Consider the following 12,958-nt stretch of genomic DNA (forward strand, 5'->3'; position numbering starts at 1 on the left):
GAGCTAAGGGCTTCCTAGTTTTAAAAATCCTAGCCCTAGGCCTAAGCCTAACAGTAACCCTGGGAAGGTAAATCAGCCTGGTGTTAGGCTTCTTGCCAAGGAAAAAGCCGTGAAAGCAGCCATGTTGTGGCACTTTTGCACTCCCTTTTGGATGCCTTTCACAGCTCCAGTGTGCCTGGAACTCAGGGCTTCCTGATTTTAAAAATCCTAGCCCTAGGCCGAACCCCAACCCTAAGACGAGAAAGGCAAATCAGCCAGGAATTAGGCATGTCCCCAAGGAAAAAGCTGTGGAGGCAGGCATGTTGTGGTACTTTTGCGCTCTTCTTGGCTAGTCCTTCGCAGCTGCTGTGTTCTTGGAACTCAGGGCTTTCTGGTTAATAGAGCCCTTACCCTAGGCGTAACTCAAACCTTAACCCTAGGAAGGAAAATCACCTATGGTTCGGGATGGTCTCATGGAAATATCAGTGGTGGCAGCCAAGTTGCGTCACTTTTGTGCTCCCCTTTGAGATGCCTTTCGCAGCTGCAGTGTGCCTGGAGCCCAGGGCTTCCTGGTTTTAAAAGTCCTAGGCCTAAGCCTAACAGTAACCCTAGGAAGGTAAATCAGCCGGGTATTAGGGTTCTTCCTAAGGGAAAAGCCGTGAAAGCAGCCATGGTGTGGCACTTCTGCACTCCCTTTGGGATGCCTTTGGCAGATGAAGTAAGCCTGGAACTCAGGGCTTCCTGGTTAAAGAAATCCAAGCCCTAGGCTGAAGCCTAACCCTAACCCTAGGCAGATAAATCAGCCTAGGTATAGGGATGGTGCCAAGGAAAAAGCTGTGAAAGCTGCCATGTTGTTGCACTTTTGTACTCCCCTTGGGATGCCTTGAACAGCTGCAGTGTGCCTGGAGCCCAGGGCTTCCTAGTTTTAAAAATCCTAGCCCTAGGCCTAAGCCTAACAGTAACCCTGGGAAGGTAAATCAGCCTGGTGTTAGGCTTCTTGCCAAGGAAAAAGCCGTGAAAGCAGCCATGTTGTGGCACTTTTGCACTCCCTTTTGGATGCCTTTCACAGCTCCAGTGTGCCTGGAACTCAGGGCTTCCTGATTTTAAAAATCCTAGCCCTAGGCCGAACCCCAACCCTAAGACGAGAAAGGCAAATCAGCCAGGAATTAGGCATGTCCCCAAGGGAAAAGCTGTGGAGGCAGGCATGTTGTGCTACTTTGGCGCTCTTCTTGGCTAGTCCTTCGCAGCTGCTGTGTTCTTGGAACTCAGGGCTTTCTGGTTAATAGAGCCCTTACCCTAGGCGTAACTCAAACCTTAACCCTAGGAAGGAAAATCAACCTATGGTTCGGGATGGTCTCATGGAAATATCAGTGGTGGCAGCCAAGTTGCGTCACTTTTGCGCTCCCCCTGGGATGCCTTTCGCAGCTGCAGTTTGCCTGGAGCCCAGGGCTTCCTGGTTTTAAAAGTCCTAGGCCTAAGCCTAACAGTAACCCTAGGAAGGTAAATCAGCCGGGTATTAGGGTTCTTCCTAAGGGAAAAGCCGTGAAAGCAGCCATGTTGTGGCACTTCTGCACTCCCTTTGGGATGCCTTTGGCAGATGAAGTAAGCCTGGAACTCAGGGCTTCCTGGTTAAAGAAATCCAAGCCCTAGGCTGAACCCTAACCCTAACCCTAGGCAGATAAATCAGCCTAGGTATAGGGATGGTGCCAAGGAAAAAGCTGTGAAAGCTGCCATGTTGTTGCACTTTTGTACTCCCCTTGGGATGCCTTGAACAGCTGCAGTGTGCCTGGAGCTAAGGGCTTCCTAGTTTTAAAAATCCTAGCCCTAGGCCTAAGCCTAACAGTAACCCTGGGAAGGGAAATCAGCCTGGTGTTAGGCTTCTTGCCAAGGAAAAAGCCGTGAAAGCAGCCATGTTGTGGCACTTTTGCACTCCCTTTTGGATGCCTTTCACAGCTCCAGTGTGCCTGGAACTCAGGGCTTCCTGATTTTAAAAATCCTAGCCCTAGGCCGAACCCCAACCCTAAGACGAGAAAGGCAAATCAGCCAGGAATTAGGCATGTCCCCAAGGAAAAAGCTGTGGAGGCAGGCATGTTGTGCTACTTTTGCGCTCTTCTTGGCTAGTCCTTCGCAGCTGCTGTGTTCTTGGAACTCAGGGCTTTCTGGTTAATAGAGCCCTTACCCTAGGCGTAACTCAAACCTTAACCCTAGGAAGGAAAATCAGCCTATGGTTCGGGATGGTCTCATGGAAATATCAGTGGTGGCAGCCAAGTTGCGTCACTTTTGCGCTCCCCCTGGGATGCCTTTCGCAGCTGCAGTTTGCCTGGAGCCCAGGGCTTCCTGGTTTTAAAAGTCCTAGGCCTAAGCCTAACAGTAACCCTAGGAAGGTAAATCAGCCGGGTATTAGGGTTCTTCCTAAGGGAAAAGCCGTGAAAGCAGCCATGTTGTGGCACTTCTGCACTCCCTTTGGGATGCCTTTGGCAGATGAAGTAAGCCTGGAACTCAGGGCTTCCTGGTTAAAGAAATCCAAGCCCTAGGCTGAACCCTAACCCTAACCCTAGGCAGATAAATCAGCCTAGGTATAGGGATGGTGCCAAGGAAAAAGCTGTGAAAGCTGCCATGTTGTTGCACTTTTGTACTCCCCTTGGGATGCCTTGAACAGCTGCAGTGTGCCTGGAGCTAAGGGCTTCCTAGTTTTAAAAATCCTAGCCCTAGGCCTAAGCCTAACAGTAACCCTGGGAAGGGAAATCAGCCTGGTGTTAGGCTTCTTGCCAAGGAAAAAGCCGTGAAAGCAGCCATGTTGTGGCACTTTTGCACTCCCTTTTGGATGCCTTTCACAGCTCCAGTGTGCCTGGAACTCAGGGCTTCCTGATTTTAAAAATCCTAGCCCTAGGCCGAACCCCAACCCTAAGACGAGAAAGGCAAATCAGCCAGGAATTAGGCATGTCCCCAAGGAAAAAGCTGTGGAGGCAGGCATGTTGTGCTACTTTTGCGCTCTTCTTGGCTAGTCCTTCGCAGCTGCTGTGTTCTTGGAACTCAGGGCTTTCTGGTTAATAGAGCCCTTACCCTAGGCGTAACTCAAACCTTAACCCTAGGAAGGAAAATCAGCCTATGGTTCGGGATGGTCTCATGGAAATATCAGTGGTGGCAGCCAAGTTGCGTCACTTTTGCGCTCCCCTTGGGATGCCTTTCGCAGCTGCAGTGTGCCTGGAGCCCAGGGCTTCCTGGTTTTAAAAGTCCTAGGCCTAAGCCTAACAGTAACCCTAGGAAGGTAAATCAGCCGGGTATTAGGGTTCTTCCTAAGGGAAAAGCCGTGAAAGCAGCCATGTTGTGGCACTTCTGCACTCCCTTTGGGATGCCTTTGGCAGATGAAGGAAGCCTGGAACTCAGGGCTTCCTGGTTAAAGAAATCCAAGCCCTAGGCTGAACCCTAACCCTAACCCTAGGCAGATAAATCAGCCTAGGTATAGGGATGGTGCCAAGGAAAAAGCTGTGAAAGCTGCCATGTTGTTGCACTTTTGTACTCCCCTTGGGATGCCTTGAACAGCTGCAGTGTGCCTGGAGCTAAGGGCTTCCTAGTTTTAAAAATCCTAGCCCTAGGCCTAAGCCTAACAGTAACCCTGGGAAGGGAAATCAGCCTGGTGTTAGGCTTCTTGCCAAGGAAAAAGCCGTGAAAGCAGCCATGTTGTGGCACTTTTGCACTCCCTTTTGGATGCCTTTCACAGCTCCAGTGTGCCTGGAACTCAGGGCTTCCTGATTTTAAAAATCCTAGCCCTAGGCCGAACCCCAACCCTAAGACGAGAAAGGCAAATCAGCCAGGAATTAGGCATGTCCCCAAGGAAAAAGCTGTGGAGGCAGGCATGTTGTGCTACTTTTGCGCTCTTCTTGGCTAGTCCTTCGCAGCTGCTGTGTTCTTGGAACTCAGGGCTTTCTGGTTAATAGAGCCCTTACCCTAGGCGTAACTCAAACCTTAACCCTAGGAAGGAAAATCAGCCTATGGTTCGGGATGGTCTCATGGAAATATCAGTGGTGGCAGCCAAGTTGCGTCACTTTTGCGCTCCCCTTGGGATGCCTTTTGCAGCTGCAGTGTGCCTGGAGCCCAGGGCTTCCTGGTTTTAAAAGTCCTAGGCCTAAGCCTAACAGTAACCCTAGGAAGGTAAATCAGCCGGGTATTAGGGTTCTTCCTAAGGGAAAAGCCGTGAAAGCAGCCATGTTGTGGCACTTCTGCACTCCCTTTGGGATGCCTTTGGCAGATGAAGTAAGCCTGGAACTCAGGGCTTCCTGGTTAAAGAAATCCAAGCCCTAGGCTGAACCCTAACCCTAACCCTAGGCAGATAAATCAGCCTAGGTATAGGGATGGTGCCAAGGAAAAAGCTGTGAAAGCTGCCATGTTGTTGCACTTTTGTACTCCCCTTGGGATGCCTTGAACAGCTGCAGTGTGCCTGGAGCTAAGGGCTTCCTAGTTTTAAAAATCCTAGCCCTAGGCCTAAGCCTAACAGTAACCCTGGGAAGGTAAATCAGCCTGGTGTTAGGCTTCTTGCCAAGGAAAAAGCCGTGAAAGCAGCCATGTTGTGGCACTTTTGCACTCCCTTTTGGATGCCTTTCACAGCTCCAGTGTGCCTGGAACTCAGGGCTTCCTGATTTTAAAAATCCTAGCCCTAGGCCGAACCCCAACCCTAAGACGAGAAAGGCAAATCAGCCAGGAATTAGGCATGTCCCCAAGGAAAAAGCTGTGGAGGCAGGCATGTTGTGGTACTTTTGCGCTCTTCTTGGCTAGTCCTTCGCAGCTGCTGTGTTCTTGGAACTCAGGGCTTTCTGGTTAATAGAGCCCTTACCCTAGGCGTAACTCAAACCTTAACCCTAGGAAGGAAAATCACCTATGGTTCGGGATGGTCTCATGGAAATATCAGTGGTGGCAGCCAAGTTGCGTCACTTTTGTGCTCCCCTTTGAGATGCCTTTCGCAGCTGCAGTGTGCCTGGAGCCCAGGGCTTCCTGGTTTTAAAAGTCCTAGGCCTAAGCCTAACAGTAACCCTAGGAAGGTAAATCAGCCGGGTATTAGGGTTCTTCCTAAGGGAAAAGCCGTGAAAGCAGCCATGGTGTGGCACTTCTGCACTCCCTTTGGGATGCCTTTGGCAGATGAAGTAAGCCTGGAACTCAGGGCTTCCTGGTTAAAGAAATCCAAGCCCTAGGCTGAAGCCTAACCCTAACCCTAGGCAGATAAATCAGCCTAGGTATAGGGATGGTGCCAAGGAAAAAGCTGTGAAAGCTGCCATGTTGTTGCACTTTTGTACTCCCCTTGGGATGCCTTGAACAGCTGCAGTGTGCCTGGAGCCCAGGGCTTCCTAGTTTTAAAAATCCTAGCCCTAGGCCTAAGCCTAACAGTAACCCTGGGAAGGTAAATCAGCCTGGTGTTAGGCTTCTTGCCAAGGAAAAAGCCGTGAAAGCAGCCATGTTGTGGCACTTTTGCACTCCCTTTTGGATGCCTTTCACAGCTCCAGTGTGCCTGGAACTCAGGGCTTCCTGATTTTAAAAATCCTAGCCCTAGGCCGAACCCCAACCCTAAGACGAGAAAGGCAAATCAGCCAGGAATTAGGCATGTCCCCAAGGGAAAAGCTGTGGAGGCAGGCATGTTGTGCTACTTTGGCGCTCTTCTTGGCTAGTCCTTCGCAGCTGCTGTGTTCTTGGAACTCAGGGCTTTCTGGTTAATAGAGCCCTTACCCTAGGCGTAACTCAAACCTTAACCCTAGGAAGGAAAATCAACCTATGGTTCGGGATGGTCTCATGGAAATATCAGTGGTGGCAGCCAAGTTGCGTCACTTTTGCGCTCCCCCTGGGATGCCTTTCGCAGCTGCAGTTTGCCTGGAGCCCAGGGCTTCCTGGTTTTAAAAGTCCTAGGCCTAAGCCTAACAGTAACCCTAGGAAGGTAAATCAGCCGGGTATTAGGGTTCTTCCTAAGGGAAAAGCCGTGAAAGCAGCCATGTTGTGGCACTTCTGCACTCCCTTTGGGATGCCTTTGGCAGATGAAGTAAGCCTGGAACTCAGGGCTTCCTGGTTAAAGAAATCCAAGCCCTAGGCTGAACCCTAACCCTAACCCTAGGCAGATAAATCAGCCTAGGTATAGGGATGGTGCCAAGGAAAAAGCTGTGAAAGCTGCCATGTTGTTGCACTTTTGTACTCCCCTTGGGATGCCTTGAACAGCTGCAGTGTGCCTGGAGCTAAGGGCTTCCTAGTTTTAAAAATCCTAGCCCTAGGCCTAAGCCTAACAGTAACCCTGGGAAGGGAAATCAGCCTGGTGTTAGGCTTCTTGCCAAGGAAAAAGCCGTGAAAGCAGCCATGTTGTGGCACTTTTGCACTCCCTTTTGGATGCCTTTCACAGCTCCAGTGTGCCTGGAACTCAGGGCTTCCTGATTTTAAAAATCCTAGCCCTAGGCCGAACCCCAACCCTAAGACGAGAAAGGCAAATCAGCCAGGAATTAGGCATGTCCCCAAGGAAAAAGCTGTGGAGGCAGGCATGTTGTGCTACTTTTGCGCTCTTCTTGGCTAGTCCTTCGCAGCTGCTGTGTTCTTGGAACTCAGGGCTTTCTGGTTAATAGAGCCCTTACCCTAGGCGTAACTCAAACCTTAACCCTAGGAAGGAAAATCAGCCTATGGTTCGGGATGGTCTCATGGAAATATCAGTGGTGGCAGCCAAGTTGCGTCACTTTTGCGCTCCCCCTGGGATGCCTTTCGCAGCTGCAGTTTGCCTGGAGCCCAGGGCTTCCTGGTTTTAAAAGTCCTAGGCCTAAGCCTAACAGTAACCCTAGGAAGGTAAATCAGCCGGGTATTAGGGTTCTTCCTAAGGGAAAAGCCGTGAAAGCAGCCATGTTGTGGCACTTCTGCACTCCCTTTGGGATGCCTTTGGCAGATGAAGTAAGCCTGGAACTCAGGGCTTCCTGGTTAAAGAAATCCAAGCCCTAGGCTGAACCCTAACCCTAACCCTAGGCAGATAAATCAGCCTAGGTATAGGGATGGTGCCAAGGAAAAAGCTGTGAAAGCTGCCATGTTGTTGCACTTTTGTACTCCCCTTGGGATGCCTTGAACAGCTGCAGTGTGCCTGGAGCTAAGGGCTTCCTAGTTTTAAAAATCCTAGCCCTAGGCCTAAGCCTAACAGTAACCCTGGGAAGGGAAATCAGCCTGGTGTTAGGCTTCTTGCCAAGGAAAAAGCCGTGAAAGCAGCCATGTTGTGGCACTTTTGCACTCCCTTTTGGATGCCTTTCACAGCTCCAGTGTGCCTGGAACTCAGGGCTTCCTGATTTTAAAAATCCTAGCCCTAGGCCGAACCCCAACCCTAAGACGAGAAAGGCAAATCAGCCAGGAATTAGGCATGTCCCCAAGGAAAAAGCTGTGGAGGCAGGCATGTTGTGCTACTTTTGCGCTCTTCTTGGCTAGTCCTTCGCAGCTGCTGTGTTCTTGGAACTCAGGGCTTTCTGGTTAATAGAGCCCTTACCCTAGGCGTAACTCAAACCTTAACCCTAGGAAGGAAAATCAGCCTATGGTTCGGGATGGTCTCATGGAAATATCAGTGGTGGCAGCCAAGTTGCGTCACTTTTGCGCTCCCCTTGGGATGCCTTTCGCAGCTGCAGTGTGCCTGGAGCCCAGGGCTTCCTGGTTTTAAAAGTCCTAGGCCTAAGCCTAACAGTAACCCTAGGAAGGTAAATCAGCCGGGTATTAGGGTTCTTCCTAAGGGAAAAGCCGTGAAAGCAGCCATGTTGTGGCACTTCTGCACTCCCTTTGGGATGCCTTTGGCAGATGAAGGAAGCCTGGAACTCAGGGCTTCCTGGTTAAAGAAATCCAAGCCCTAGGCTGAACCCTAACCCTAACCCTAGGCAGATAAATCAGCCTAGGTATAGGGATGGTGCCAAGGAAAAAGCTGTGAAAGCTGCCATGTTGTTGCACTTTTGTACTCCCCTTGGGATGCCTTGAACAGCTGCAGTGTGCCTGGAGCTAAGGGCTTCCTAGTTTTAAAAATCCTAGCCCTAGGCCTAAGCCTAACACTAACCCTGGGAAGGGAAATCAGCCTGGTGTTAGGCTTCTTGCCAAGGAAAAAGCCGTGAAAGCAGCCATGTTGTGGCACTTTTGCACTCCCTTTTGGATGCCTTTCACAGCTCCAGTGTGCCTGGAACTCAGGGCTTCCTGATTTTAAAAATCCTAGCCCTAGGCCGAACCCCAACCCTAAGACGAGAAAGGCAAATCAGCCAGGAATTAGGCATGTCCCCAAGGAAAAAGCTGTGGAGGCAGGCATGTTGTGCTACTTTTGCGCTCTTCTTGGCTAGTCCTTCGCAGCTGCTGTGTTCTTGGAACTCAGGGCTTTCTGGTTAATAGAGCCCTTACCCTAGGCGTAACTCAAACCTTAACCCTAGGAAGGAAAATCACCTATGGTTCGGGATGGTCTCATGGAAATATCAGTGGTGGCAGCCAAGTTGCGTCACTTTTGTGCTCCCCTTGGGATGCCTTTTGCAGCTGCAGTGTGCCTGGAGCCCAGGGCTTCCTGGTTTTAAAAGTCCTAGGCCTAAGCCTAACAGTAACCCTAGGAAGGTAAATCAGCCGGGTATTAGGGTTCTTCCTAAGGGAAAAGCCGTGAAAGCAGCCATGTTGTGGCACTTCTGCACTCCCTTTGGGATGCCTTTGGCAGATGAAGTAAGCCTGGAACTCAGGGCTTCCTGGTTAAAGAAATCCAAGCCCTAGGCTGAAGCCTAACCCTAACCCTAGGCAGATAAATCAGCCTAGGTATAGGGATGGTGCCAAGGAAAAAGCTGTGAAAGCTGCCATGTTGTTGCACTTTTGTACTCCCCTTGGGATGCCTTGAACAGCTGCAGTGTGCCTGGAGCCCAGGGCTTCCTAGTTTTAAAAATCCTAGCCCTAGGCCTAAGCCTAACAGTAACCCTGGGAAGGGAAATCAGCCTGGTGTTAGGCTTCTTGCCAAGGAAAAAGCCGTGAAAGCAGCCATGTTGTGGCACTTTTGCACTCCCTTTTGGATGCCTTTCACAGCTCCAGTGTGCCTGGAACTCAGGGCTTCCTGATTTTAAAAATCCTAGCCCTAGGCCGAACCCCAACCCTAAGACGAGAAAGGCAAATCAGCCAGGAATTAGGCATGTCCCCAAGGAAAAAGCTGTGGAGGCAGGCATGTTGTGCTACTTTTGCGCTCTTCTTGGCTAGTCCTTCGCAGCTGCTGTGTTCTTGGAACTCAGGGCTTTCTGGTTAATAGAACCCTTACCCTAGGCGTAACTCAAACCTTAAGCCTAGGAAGGAAAATCAGCCTATGGTTCGGGATGGTCTCATGGAAATATCAGTGGTGGCAGCCAAGTTGCGTCACTTTTGCGCTCCCCTTGGGATGCCTTTTGCAGCTGCAGTGTGCCTGGAGCCCAGGGCTTCCTGGTTTTAAAAGTCCTAGGCCTAAGCCTAACAGTAACCCTAGGAAGGTAAATCAGCCGGGTATTAGGGTTCTTCCTAAGGGAAAAGCCGTGAAAGCAGCCATGTTGTGGCACTTCTGCACTCCCTTTGGGATGCCTTTGGCAGATGAAGTAAGCCTGGAACTCAGGGCTTCCTGGTTAAAGAAATCCAAGCCCTAGGCTGAAGCCTAACCCTAACCCTAGGCAGATAAATCAGCCTAGGTATAGGGATGGTGCCAAGGAAAAAGCTGTGAAAGCTGCCATGTTGTTGCACTTTTGTACTCCCCTTGGGATGCCTTGAACAGCTGCAGTGTGCCTGGAGCCCAGGGCTTCCTAGTTTTAAAAATCCTAGCCCTAGGCCTAAGCCTAACAGTAACCCTGGGAAGGTAAATCAGCCTGGTGTTAGGCTTCTTGCCAAGGAAAAAGCCGTGAAAGCAGCCATGTTGTGGCACTTTTGCACTCCCTTTGGGATGCCTTTCACAGCTCCAGTGTGCCTGGAACTCAGGGCTTCCTGATTTTAAAAATCCTAGCCCTAGGCCGAACCCCAACCCTAAGACGAGAAAGGCAAATCAGCCAGGAATTAGGCATGTCCCCAAGGAAAAAGCTGTGGAGGCAGGCATGTTGTGCTACTTTTGCGCTCTTCTTGGCTAGTCCTTCGCAGCTGCTGTGTTCTTGGAACTCAGGGCTTTCTGGTTAATAGAACCCTTACCCTAGGCGTAACTCAAACCTTAACCCTAGGAAGGAAAATCAGCCTATGGTTCGGGATGGTCTCATGGAAATATCAGTGGTGGCAGCCAAGTTGCGTCACTTTTGCGCTCCCCTTGGGATGCCTTTCGCAGCTGCAGTGTGCCTGGAGCCCAGGGCTTCCTGGTTTTAAAAGTCCTAGGCCTAAGCCTAACAGTAACCCTAGGAAGGTAAATCAGCCGGGTATTAGGGTTCTTCCTAAGGGAAAAGCCGTGAAAGCAGCCATGGTGTGGCACTTCTGCACTCCCTTTGGGATGCCTTTGGCAGATGAAGTAAGCCTGGAACTCAGGGCTTCCTGGTTAAAGAAATCCAAGCCCTAGGCTGAAGCCTAACCCTAACCCTAGGCAGATAAATCAGCCTAGGTATAGGGATGGTGCCAAGGAAAAAGCTGTGAAAGCTGCCATGTTGTTGCACTTTTGTACTCCCCTTGGGATGCCTTGAACAGCTGCAGTGTGCCTGGAGCTAAGGGCTTCCTAGTTTTAAAAATCCTAGCCCTAGGCCTAAGCCTAACAGTAACCCTGGGAAGGGAAATCAGCCTGGTGTTAGGCTTCTTGCCAAGGAAAAAGCCGTGAAAGCAGCCATGTTGTGGCACTTTTGCACTCCCTTTTGGATGCCTTTCACAGCTCCAGTGTGCCTGGAACTCAGGGCTTCCTGCTTTTAAAAATCCTAGCCCTAGGCCGAACCCCAACCCTAAGACGAGAAAGGCAAATCAGCCAGGAATTAGGCATGTCCCCAAGGAAAAAGCTGTGGAGGCAGGCATGTTGTGCTACTTTTGCGCTCTTCTTGGCTAGTCCTTCGCAGCTGCTGTGTTCTTGGAACTCAGGGCTTTCTGGTTAATAGAACCCTTACCCTAGGCGTAACTCAAACCTTAACCCTAGGAAGGAAAATCAACCTATGGTTCGGGATGGTCTCATGGAAATATCAGTGGTGGCAGCCAAGTTGCGTCACTTTTGCGCTCCCCTTGGGATGCCTTTCGCAGCTGCAGTGTGCCTGGAGCCCAGGGCTTCCTGGTTTTAAAAGTCCTAGGCCTAAGCCTAACAGTAACCCTAGGAAGGTAAATCAGCCGGGTATTAGGGTTCTTCCTAAGGAAAAAGCCGTGAAAGCAGCCATGTTGTGGCACTTTTGCACTCCCTTTTGGATGCCTTTCACAGCTCCAGTGTGCCTGGAACTCAGGGCTTCCTGATTTTAAAAATCCTAGCCCTAGGCCGAACCCCAACCCTAAGACGAGAAAGGCAAATCAGCCAGGAATTAGGCATGTCCCCAAGGAAAAAGCTGTGGAGGCAGGCATGTTGTGGTACTTTTGCGCTCTTCTTGGCTAGTCCTTCGCAGCTGCTGTGTTCTTGGAACTCAGGGCTTTCTGGTTAATAGAGCCCTTACCCTAGGCGTAACTCAAACCTTAACCCTAGGAAGGAAAATCAACCTATGGTTCGGGATGGTCTCATGGAAATATCAGTGGTGGCAGCCAAGTTGCGTCACTTTTGTGCTCCCCTTTGAGATGCCTTTCGCAGCTGCAGTGTGCCTGGAGCCCAGGGCTTCCTGGTTTTAAAAGTCCTAGGCCTAAGCCTAACAGTAACCCTAGGAAGGTAAATCAGCCGGGTATTAGGGTTCTTCCTAAGGGAAAAGCCGTGAAAGCAGCCATGGTGTGGCACTTCTGCACTCCCTTTGGGATGCCTTTGGCAGATGAAGTAAGCCTGGAACTCAGGGCTTCCTGGTTAAAGAAATCCAAGCCCTAGGCTGAAGCCTAACCCTAACCCTAGGCAGATAAATCAGCCTAGGTATAGGGATGGTGCCAAGGAAAAAGCTGTGAAAGCTGCCATGTTGTTGCACTTTTCTACTCCCCTTGGGATGCCTTGAACAGCTGCAGTGTGCCTGGAGCCCAGGGCTTCCTAGTTTTAAAAATCCTAGCCCTAGGCCTAAGCCTAACAGTAACCCTGGGAAGGTAAATCAGCCTGGTGTTAGGCTTCTTGCCAAGGAAAAAGCCGTGAAAGCAGCCATGTTGTGGCACTTTTGCACTCCCTTTTGGATGCCTTTCACAGCTCCAGTGTGCCTGGAACTCAGGGCTTCCTGATTTTAAAAATCCTAGCCCTAGGCCGAACCCCAACCCTAAGACGAGAAAGGCAAATCAGCCAGGAATTAGGCATGTCCCCAAGGAAAAAGCTGTGGAGGCAGGCATGTTGTGCTACTTTTGCGCTCTTCTTGGGTAGTCCTTCGCAGCTGCTGTGTTCTTGGAACTCAGGGCTTTCTGGTTAATAGAACCCTTACCCTAGGCGTAACTCAAACCTTAACCCTAGGAAGGAAAATCAGCCTATGGTTGGGGATGCTCTCATGGAAATATCAGTGGTGGCAGCCAAGTTGCGTCACTTTTGCGCTCCCCTTGGGATGCCTTTTGCAGCTGCAGTGTGCCTGGAGCCCAGGGCTTCCTGGTTTTAAAAGTCCTAGGCCTAAGCCTAACAGTAACCCTAGGAAGGTAAATCAGCCGGGTATTAGGGTTCTTCCTAAGGGAAAAGCCGTGAAAGCAGCCATGTTGTGGCACTTCTGCACTCCCTTTGGGATGCCTTTGGCAGATGAAGTAAGCCTGGAACTCAGGGCTTCCTGGTTAAAGAAATCCAAGCCCTAGGCTGAAGCCTAACCCTAACCCTAGGCAGATAAATCAGCCTAGGTATAGGGATGGTGCCAAGGAAAAAGCTGTGAAAGCTGCCATGTTGTTGCACTTTTGTACTCCCCTTGGGATGCCTTGAACAGCTGCAGTGTGCCTGGAGCCCAGGGCTTCCTAGTTTTAAAAATCCTAGCCCTAGGCCTAAGCCTAACAG

This window comes from Ammospiza caudacuta, chromosome 23, assembly GCF_027887145.1.
Source record: "Ammospiza caudacuta isolate bAmmCau1 chromosome 23, bAmmCau1.pri, whole genome shotgun sequence".
Classification (NCBI taxonomy): Eukaryota; Metazoa; Chordata; class Aves; order Passeriformes; family Passerellidae; genus Ammospiza; species Ammospiza caudacuta.